Below are 11,714 nucleotides of genomic sequence, written 5' to 3' on the forward strand. Positions count from 1 at the left end.
TGTCTTTATTCCCCCTGGTCTGCTGCCTGCCCATAGACTCATGGCTGTCTTTATTCCCCCTGGTCTGCTGCCTGCCCATAGACTCATGGCTGTCTTTATTCCCCTTGGTCTGCAGCCTGCCCATAGACTCATGGCTGTCTTTATTCCCCCTGGTCTGCTGCCTGCCCATAGACTCATGGCTGTCTTTATTCCCCCTCTCACTCTCAACCTCATGAGTGAGTTTACCGTTGTTTGTTCCACTACACAGTAAAGTTGTCAGTGTTACAGTTACTCTGGCGATGTGAAAATGGAACCAAATGGACCCGTAAGGGTACATTTTTAGACTCTCCGAGTAAAATTAGCACCGTGGATTCTACTGTGCAGTGACAGTGATGATAAGCTATCTGGGCCTCCATGGCAATACAGGGTTCAGAGGTAGATCATGTGTGAGTCCTAAACACACACGCACGCGCACACACACACACACACGCACACGCACACGCACACGCACACGCACACGCACACGCTCTCTCTCTCTCTCTCTCTCTCTCTCTCCCTCCATAGCAGGGCCCTCAGCAGGGGAGGCGGTGGGTGGTGGTGGGGTGGCTGCTGTGGGCTAGGGGCTGACACGTTTCTGCTAACAATCACATCACACACAGGGACCCACATTCCAACTTCCTGATCCCCCCCCCCACTCCTCCCCCCCTTTCCGCTTACCTCCACAGTCCTCCTCTTCCCCTCGCAGGTCCTGGTGGAACTGTGCAGCCATGATGTGACATATACTATACTTACTGGACAGGAGTCATGCTGGGAAAACACATACCTTATTCTATAGGATAGGAGGAACAGCATGATCTACAAGCTTACAACATTGCATTGTGACGCGTTGTGAGCTTGTAGATCTGTTGTTTTCAGCACTGCATGGGGTGGGCAGAGTAGGCTACTGCAAGTCTGTACCCATTAAAAGTATTATTATTATTATTATTATTATTATTATTATTATTATTATTATTATTATCATCATCATCATCATAGCATTGTGTATCTTTTCACTGCTGGTGTTGATTTCCTTTATGCTATACTTTGGAGCTTTCATGCATGGTAATACACTACAGTCATACAGTACTACATGTCCTATACTCTGCTGCCCTCTAGTGCTTTTTCTATTTTTCCACAGCTCACCAACGTTCAGATAGGAAAAAACAACGACTGCAATAGGCTACAATGCTACATTGTTTTAAACTGTATGAAAATAAAAGTTGGTCATCTGCATTACTGAGTTGAAATTGAGTGTGATAGTGTTTCTGCAGCTATACTTATGCGTTGATTACATTGTCTACATTCCATTGTTAGCTGTACAATAGCATTAAGGTGTCATTCATGGTTTTATTTGCATGGTATACTATATAACAATGCCCTCTTCTGGTATCAATCCAAATCAGGTAGACTAGACACTAGAGGGCCAACCAAAATGGTCATCTGCACATAGAAATACAAAAGCTCACTCCACGCACGCACGCACGCACGTGCGCACGCACGCGCACACACACACACACACACACACACACACACACACACACACACACACACACACACACACACACACACACACACACACACACACACACACACACACACACACACACACACAGTCACACACACACACACACACACACACACACACACACACACACACACACACACACACACACACACACACACACAGAGAGAGAGAGTTAATGTAATAAGCATGAGAACCTTGCGGTGTGGTCTGCAACAGGTTTAGCAGTCTCCTCAGAGCAGGGGGCCTGGGGGCCATCATCTCGCACTTCAGTGAGGTCATTGCAGCTCAACCTTTGACATTTTAAAATGCATAAATGATGACTGTCACAATTCCCAAAATTATAAATTAGGTACATTACTACACTGTGAAACAATTGTTTTATATTGTCTATACTATAATAATTGAATAGTAAACTATAGTAATGAAACAATGATAAAAATGCAAGATAAACATTAAAGATGCACATTATATTAACTACAAATGTATTAGAGCTTGCAGTGACACAATGAGAAATTGCCCGTGGTTGTGGATCGCAGGAAGCTGAGTCAAGACATCTGAATTATGGCTAAGAGCCTTTCTGGTCCTCACGAAGGCAGCTTATAGCTGCTGAAACAGTTCTTAAAATTGCCTACTTAAGCCCCTATAGACTTGCTAGATGATTAGCGAAAAGTACCAGTAGCCAGAACATTGTCTAGATTTATATTTATGAATGTGTGTGTGTGTGTGTGTGTGTGTGTGTGTGTGTGTGTGTGTGTGTGTGTGTGTGTGTGTGTGTGTGTGTGTGTGTGTGTGTGTGTGTGTGTGTGTGTGTGTGTGCACACACGTGTGTTGAGCATATACCTTTCTCATCTACTGCAATTGTATTTTACTTGCCAAGAATGTCATTTGACCTATTTGACTGATCTATCTTCTTCCTCAGTTTGGGTCAAGCCACTGAGGATGCCGACTTATCAGGAACAACATGGTGATGAGGGAATGCAACAACTGAGGAGGACACAACAAGAGGGATCTCTGGTGACGCCTGGTGGAACTTAATAGAAACCACAGGTAAAGTTAGGAGGATAGAGGCATATGTGAAATGAAATGAAATGAAATGAAATGAAATGAAATGAAATGAAATGAAATCTATATTTACCCAGGGTATCTGGGCTAAGCTCAAGAACTTGTTTCCAGCCAGGCCCTGCTCATAGAACACATTTCATCGTAGTGGTTGATGCCTTGTTCAAGGGCATTTCAGCGGTGGTAATTTTAACGTGTCGGACGGCTGGTTCGAACTGGGAACCTTCCGGTATCTAGACCGCGCCGCTATCCGTTCGGCCACCGCTGCCACTCATGTCCTCATTCACAAAGGAGAAATACGCCAGAGTGTATCGGAAGCGGAACGGAAGCGTAAACAGATGCGGGAAATTCCGTCCGATCACGCAACGTTGTTTTGCCGTGCAATTCAAAGAGCGGTGTGTACCACAGGTACGCAGGTGTATGTTGTGAGGTACGCAGGTGAATGCGAGCGGGTGCCAAATGATCGGAAAATCAGCGGATAACTTCATTTGCATTGATCCACGCCCCATTTCACACCATAAAAGGCGTCAAGCATGACTCAGCAGACAGCAGTAAAAAAAACAAAAAAGAACTATAGGCCTTACAGCTCAAACGAAATAGAGGTCCTCCTGACGGAATGCAACAAAATAATGATATTTTCCAGTATAGTGGCTTCACAAATTAAAATAAAAATGATTGCTGGAAAGAAATTAGGCTATATTAGGAAATTAAAAGAAAATGATCTGACCATGTCAAGCGCCAGAGCGACGACCACCACCTGCAGTCTCTTTTTTTACATCCATATACCATTACATTTGTGCGTGATTCTTTATATTGTCTATAGCCTATACCATTAAACTATATAAATCATTTTCCCAAGCTTACAAAACGGTGAACGCTGCTCCGCACCGCTGCAACAATGTCAAGCTGACTTACGGTATAAAATGCAGCTTGGCCATATTTATTTAAGTTCGGGACCAAGGCAGCAAGCTAGCGTATACTTGGCAATTATATTATAAAGCCTTTTCTTTTCTATTGAACAATTGCTCACTCACACCTTTGCAGAGGTAAAACATATATCCGATATTTTTATCAGAGCTGCATTGATTCATGCGGGGAATAGATTAATATCATCTCACTGTCATCTGTCTGAATGCCATGTGGAGAATGGATTTGTTCTGATCATGGACACGTAGGCATAGGCCTATAGCTATTTAAAATGTCAGCCATATACGGCGGGTAGCCTCCTCTTTGTCAGATCTAAGTGCAGGTTAATTTATGATGATGTCGTCATATTAAAATGATTCGCGAATTTCGCGGGACATTTGGCACCAAACTTGATTGATAATGGGGAACTTATAGCTAGGCTGTAGGCTACTACATTGATATGTAGTAGCCTACAGCCTAGCTATAAGTTCCCCATATTATAATTAATTAAGGTGCACTGGCTTAAAACTATGACTGGCCGAATTGCACGCGCTGATGCAATAATGTGGACCATAGAAATAATCTGTTCTGTCCGGGCCGGGCTCACCGCACCTTCATTTTCCAATGAATTCGTACAGTGCAGAATGCAGATAAGTGTATGTTCTTATAATAATTGTGAGTTTGTTTTTTAACATGCAGCGCGAGTCCGCGAGAGCCGATCTACAAGCTCACAACGCGTTGCACTGCGAGTAGAAAGCTGTCAAGTGAGCAGCGCAATCGCGCATGCTAGAAATATCCTAATAAATAAATAAAAAGGTGTCGGGCTTGCAGGGGCAGTTTCTGTATGGGACTCTAGGCTAACCTGCCTCTAGAATGCTTGCATTTAGGCATACAAGTGATACTTGGCTTTTATATAAGCTATCATTTTTTTTATGTGCTGACCAATGTTGACACATGCCTACATATTTTATCTGAGGTTTGGGGACTTTTAATTGAGTCAGCATGAAGACTAAAGCCTTCTGAATAAATCTACGCAAGCAGTACACGACCCTCTGAGCTTATAGCGGAGTTTCCGACCAAACAACGTCACCGTCAAGTTCACGTTCAACTTCATGAATTCCCACGTAATGTGGGAATCCACGTAAATGCCTGTCCACTCACGCTCCGCTCACGTTACGTAACGTTATGAGCGTAAACGCCGTTGTGAATGAGGACCATAGAAGGCATTGTTGTGACTGCCCCCCCCCCCCCCCCCCCCACTCAAATCTTTGCTTCTGGGGGGGGGGGTCCCTGCTGGAACAACATATTTTCAGATGGGGGTCGGCAGCCAATTACATATTTTTGGGGGTCCTTGACATAGAAACATGGGTTTTTCAGAAAACTGTCAGGATTTACAAGGCATTTGTATAATCGTCCTCAGGTCTAAATGGGTTAAAGCCAAACAAAAAGAAAAACGTTGATTGATGAGTCGACAACCCTTCAGTCCCTACGAACCAACTATGTTGCCATGAGATACCCCTGCAATGCTTCACCTCAAGACCCCTGTTCATCACCGATACCACTGCCATGAGATACCCCTGCAATGCTTCACCTCAAGACCCCTGTTCATCACCGATACCCCTGCAATGCTTCACCTCAAGACCCCTGTTCATCACCGATACCACTGCCATTGCCAACTGAATTCGGTTCCACCTTCATCCCCGGCGTCGACTCCTATAGCTGTATCCACCATCCAGCATTCCACCCCACCTTTACTCTGGCCACTTCTCCTGCATCAGCGCCACCTCCAAGTGTCCAGGTGAGGCATACCTTTCTGAGGTTTCCTCCCTTTTACCAGTCTGGTTTTAGAGGGAGTTTGTCCTCACCCAATAAAGGGTCTATAAGGAAGGGTCACGTTGCATGGGGCCCAAATACAATGGTCGTATACTGTAGTTATCATCATGCAGCTATCATCTCAGCATGTTCAGACGCATTACCATAACCAGCTCTTGAGACTACCAGTAACCCTTCCCTGGGTTCTTCACCTCAATCTGCACTTGTCCCATTCTCGCTTTAAGAAATAATTTAAACTTCCGTAGGTGTGGTCTCTTACTAGTGAAAAGCTTATTTGTTGTTGTATTTGTATCATATTGCTGTAGACCCAGACAATTCAGCTATCAACATTCTATGCCATTCTTCAGCCCATTTGCTTCTGGAGATCGGGACCTGGTCGATGGATTCCAATGCTCCAACTCCTTCTCATCGCTGCAGGACCTGGCGGACATGCCAAATGGTGGATGTCCACGGCGCACGGATCCGAGATCTCTTCCGAAAAAGCGCCGCGGCCACAACTCCGACTCTTCCTCCGACTCCTCCGCCTTCGGCTCCGTAACTCTCGCCTCCACCCCAAGACAGGCTCGTCCTGTGGGCAAGCGGCGGCGCCGAGGCTCGCCCAGTGTAGCCAAAACAGCTAAAGCTACCACTCTCGTTTCCCACATTCCGACCACCGCTGATAGTAGTGAAACCGTGGAAATGACCCCTGCCCCCGGTGAAGCGACAACGCCCCCTGCCCTGATGAGGCCAGCTGTGTCCTTCGCCCCCCACCCCCCCTCCCCCACTCAAGTAGCACAACGAGTTGGGAACAGCTCCGGTCTAGTGTCAGTGGCAATGCCCACTGTCCCATCGAGGCAAGCCCCGTCTGCCCCCCCCCCACCTCCCCCCCAAGCTGTCAGTATACAGTGACGAGAACAGCCCCAGCCAGCCTGGACTGATGGTTCTGGGCGACAGCATTGTGCGTTTTCTAAGGCTGCCCTGCGCCATTACATACTGTCTCAGTGGTGGCAGGGTTCAGAACTTTATTGAACTCATTCCTACTCTCACTAACCTTCATCCCTCTGTCCACACTATTATTATACATGCATCCACAAATGACGTCATGACTAGAGAATCAGCTAAACTTCAAGCCAGCTTTGAGACACTGTGTGTCAAAATTGAGAGCCTGAAAGTGAAATGTGTTCTGTCTGGCCCCATTCCATCTCTCTCCAAAGGCAGTGAGCATTTTAGTCGTCTGTTCAATCTTAACCAATGGCTGCAAAACTTCTGCCTAGCAGCAGGCTACACCTTTATTGATAATTTTGATGATTTCTTCTTAAAGTATGACCTCTTCAAAAGGGATGGTCTCCATCCTAATTTGAAAGGCACAAGACAGTTACTTTCCAATTTCATCCATTGCATTGCCTTTAATGTCAATGTTAACACTCTTTGACACATTGAACATGCTGTATATCACCCTATCACCTCTGCCTCCACTCACTTCCATATTCCTGTACTTATCAGTAAGAGGCCCTGCGTGCTGGTTCATCCTCTATCTACAGTAAATTTCACTAACCTAGTCAGACCTGCAATTCATCACAATCAATCCCCCCCCACTACTCCAGCCACCACCCCAATTTTAATGTCTCTTTTAAATGTCAGGGCTTTGAAGGAGAAATCATTTTTATGTCAAGATTTTATTATGTCCAATAACCTGGACTTTTTCTTTATTACAGAGACGTGGTTGAAGGAAGGCCACGTGGCCCCTCTTACGGAGACCCTGCCCCCTGGCTTTGCTTATTTTAATGAGCCTAGAGTAACCTCCCGTGGTGGTGGTCTTGCCGTTATTTTTAGAGACAATTTTAAGTGCTCCCGAATATCTTTTGGTAGTTTTTCCTCATTTGAAAGTCTTAGCTTTTTAGTAAACTGCAAGACACCCTCCCTCCTAGTCGTTTTAATCTATAGGCCCCCGAAAAGCACCGGTTTTCTAGATGAGTTCTCTGACCTCTTATCACTCATTATGCCAAAATATGACAGACTCCTTCTGGTTGGAGACATAAATTTATATGTCTGCTGTCCCTCCAAATCTGTGCAAGCAGCTGATTTTATCACACTTTATGAATCATTTAATTTGGTTCAATCTGTTACTGGTCCCACTCACTTGAAGGGCCACACACTTGATTTGATACTCTCATTTGGTTTCTCTGTAAATACTGTAATTATCACAGATTTCCCTCCATCTGACCACAAATCTGTGTCCTTTCAAACCCTGCTTCCTTATCCTGCTCCCAAGCCCCTTTTATCGTCTCGCTCTCGTGTTTTTAATGCAAACTCTGCCGCCCGTTTTAAAAATGCCTTCCTAGCTGCTCCGCCCTACATCGCTGCTCAGCCTCAACCCTCTGTGAATGAGCTAGTAGACCATTTTAACAGTAATTGCATACACATTTTGGACAAAATAGCACCTTTTAAAATTAGACATCAAAAACCAATCACCTTGCGTTGGTTGAATGATCACACAAATGAAATGAAAAGACAGTGTCGTAGAGCTGAACGGAGATGGAGAAAGGATAGGCTAGCCACATCCCACAATATGCTTAAAGAAGCCATGGCTGATTATCAGACCGCAGTCAAAGAGGCAAGAAATGATTATTTTTCACGTGTAATTAGTACACAAGTTAATAACCCCCGGGTACTTTTTCAGACCATCAACTCAGCAATCAACCCCCCCCCCAGTCAACCCCTTGAAGCATCACCAGAAAGGTGTGAAGAGTTTCTCACCCATTTTTCAAATAAGATCTTAACCATCAGACAACAGATTATCCCTGAGTCCAGAGCACTAGGGGAATGCCCCGCCCCCCTCCCTGCTATGCTCACTCATTTTGAACCAGTCTCCCCGTCAACCTTGGAAGAAATTATATCTCACATGAAATCCTCCACCTGCACTCTGGATTCCATCCCAACCAGATTTTTTAAAGAGATTTTACATGTTTTAGGACCCAACATTTTAACCATCGCTAATTGCTCTTTATCCACTGGTATTTTCCCCTCTAGTTTTAAGGCTGCTCTTGTAAAACCCCTCCTGAAGAAGCCAACACTAGACCCCTCTGTTTTAGATCATTTTAGACCAATTTCTAATCTTTCTTTTTTATCCAAAATTTTAGAAAAAATAGTTTCAAATCAGCTTATTTCATTTATGAATTTTAATAATATTTTTGAGGACTTTCAATCTGGGTTCCGTGCCGGTCACAGCACGGAAACAACGCTTTTAAAGGTCACAAATGACCTTCTACGTGCTGCCGATTCCGGGGATTGTTCGATTTTAATACTTTTAGATCTTAGCTCGGCGTTTGACACTGTGGATTACTCCATTTTAATTGACCGTTTGTCAGAGTGGGTGGGGATCAGAGGCACAGCCCTTAACTGGCTGCGCTCCTACCTCTCTGATAGGAGCTTTTCAGTGGCAATTGGGGATGCAAAATCCTCCCAGATCCCCCTGACCTCCGGTGTTCCTCAAGGTTCAATCCTAGGCCCATTATTATTTTCTATTTATATGCTCCCACTTGGCCATATTATAAGGAAACATAAAATAAACTTTCACTGTTATGCAGATGATTCTCAGCTCTACATCCCCCTCAAACCTGGCAGCACAGATATATCCCTAATCCTAGCTTGTTTATCAGACATCAAGTGTTGGATGTCCCAGAACTTCCTCCAGCTAAATGACTCTAAATCAGAAATCCTCCTCTTTGGCCCCCCACATTCCATCCCCGCTTTCCAGTCACAGCTTGGCAATCTGTCCAATAACATAACAAATGCAGCCCGTAATCTAGGCGTGATGTTCGACTCCAGTCTCTCATTTAATCAGCAAGTCACTAAGGTTGTCCAATCCTGTTTCTTCCAACTCCGTAATATAGCTAAAATAAAATCATTCATCTCATTCCCTGACCTTGAGAAGGTAATCCATGCTTTCATCACAACACGCTTAGATTATTGCAACTCACTATATTCCGGACTCAATAAAAAAACTATCTCCCGTCTTCAAATGGTCCAGAACTCAGCAGCCAGATTACTAACCAATTCCAGAAGGCGTGACCACATTACCCCTGTCCTCGCCTCCCTCCACTGGCTGCCTGTTCATTTTAGGATTGATTTTAAAATTTTAATTACCACTTTTAAGGCACTAAATGGATTGGCCCCCATCTACATACAAGATTTGCTGGAGCCCCATAGGCCAACACGTAGCCTTAGATCGGCAAGCAAGGCGCTCCTGGTAGTTCCAGCTACCCAGCGTGTCACCATGGGTGACCGGGCTTTCTCGGCCCGTGCACCTAAACTGTGGAATGCCCTACCAGAGGCCCTAAGACAAATCACCCTATTGAGCTCTTTTAAATCACAGCTAAAAACCCACCTGTTCACGATGGCTTTTACTTAAATTATTGATTGTTTTATTTTGTGTTCACCTGTTTGTTTTAATATTGCTTATTGTTGTTGTTTTATTCTACTACTGTATTTTAACCTGTATTGGAAAGCACTTTGTAACATTGTTTTAAAAAGTGCTTTATAAATAAAGTTTATTATTATTATTATTATTATCAATAGTATAGACTTATGATCATTTATTTTCTTTTTAGGTACAAACAAATTGAACTTTGATTGTGTGTATTGTATTTCCAAGTGAAACAGGATAGGAAGTGTAATGTTTATGGCTTAGATTACTATGAAAACCTGCAAAACCTGTCAGTCGATCCGTCCGTCATGCCACCATATATGGCCGTCAGTCTGTTACGCCTCGTGACACGTCACGCCACCATACATGGTCGACGTTCCATATATGGCGGTCTCCATATAAAGACTGAAAGACCTTAGCTTAGCTATTGGCAGCGCCAGCTTATAGTCGCCACCACCAGATTGTCAGGTTGAAAGAACCATAACCCCGACTACCCATCTACCACATCGTGCGGTGTGCAGACGAGTATTGAAAGAACCTCCTAGATCCCAGGACGGGACCAGAGACCTGGAAAACGGACAGGCGCGCAAGGCGCCTCTCATGAAACGGCGGACCAGCAGGTGTTCACCCATGCACCGTCTTGCCGTTTGTGCCAACGCGGCTGCCAAGTTGACCTTGACGGGGGAGAGGCCTAGTCCTCTTTCCAGAAACTCCTGTAAGAAGCTCAGAATGTGCACCACCGAGGCCTGGAACGGGATCACCCGATCAGGTTTAGCTGAGCACCAACGGTCAAACACGTTCCAAGCTGTGTTGTACCACTATCTAGTCGACGGGGCCCTGGCACCCAGAATCATTGCAACAACGTTCGGGCCAGACGCAGAGGTTCAGATCCTGTGAATGTGGGTGGAAGATCTCGTGCCCTGCTTGAGTGAACAGGTCCCTCCGTAGAGGGAGACGCCAAGGCTGGTCATAAAGGAGGGGAAATATTTCCTGCCTCCAGGATCCCCAGGCTGGAGCCACTAAGAGCAGCCTCAAACCCTGAGTCCTCACCCTGGCCAGAACGGGAGGAAGCAGGTCCAATGGAGGGAACGCGTAGAGTAGACCCTCGGGCCAGTGGTGTGCCATGGCATCCAGGCCTAAAGAATCGACACTTCTTGTTCTCCTCTGAGACGAACAGGTCCACCTCGGGTGCCCTTAACCTTGTCCCATATCTGGGCCACCACCTCTGTGTGTAGGTGTAGGGACCAGTTGTGGTAACGGAGTGGATCCCTGGACAGCAGGTCTGCCCCTGTGTTCAGGAGTCCCTGACAGTGCGCCAACATGTGCAGGCGCAGAGACTTCAGTCCCATTTGCCTGTTGATTGGGGTAGGAGTGTTATTCAGTGACTGCTTATATGTTCATTTGAGAATGTGTACCCAAAGAAATACAGCGTTGTTTGTGAATAAGAGCACTTGGCCTTGTTGAGAGTCAGGTTCTTCACCTTTAGTCGCTGAAACATTGCTCTCAGGGCTTGATCATGAGCAGCCTTTGTTCTGCCAAACACCAAGATGTCATTTTAGAACACCCCATTTTAGGAGACCCCAAAACTCAACCGCAAAACGCAGTCCTATGAGTGGAGAATGTAGTGAGTGCTGATGGCTCTTATTCTAGGTGTGAGATGCCTTTATCTTTCGATGGCCTGATTTGGTAATCACATATCCACACGCTCCGCTTCTGGGTCTTTTGCCTATGGATTCGGAACAGGAACAACTGGAGAAACTCATGGAGTGAGACCACCTTCTCAGTGATGTCAAGGGCCCGGTTTCCCAAAGGACACATGGTGTAAGAGGTATGATGTTGCACATGTTCAGATGCACATGTTACCGTTAGCGGCTAAAAAGAAGGCTAGTGGGGAGGCCTCGCAGCACAACTGAAGCTAGCATGGCACTAGAGGCTTTTCAAGAAACTATACCAAGGACCAAGGTAGAT

The sequence above is a fragment of the Electrona antarctica genome, assembly GCF_951216825.1.
Source record: "Electrona antarctica genome assembly, chromosome: 16".
NCBI classification, from domain to species: domain Eukaryota; kingdom Metazoa; phylum Chordata; class Actinopteri; order Myctophiformes; family Myctophidae; genus Electrona; species Electrona antarctica.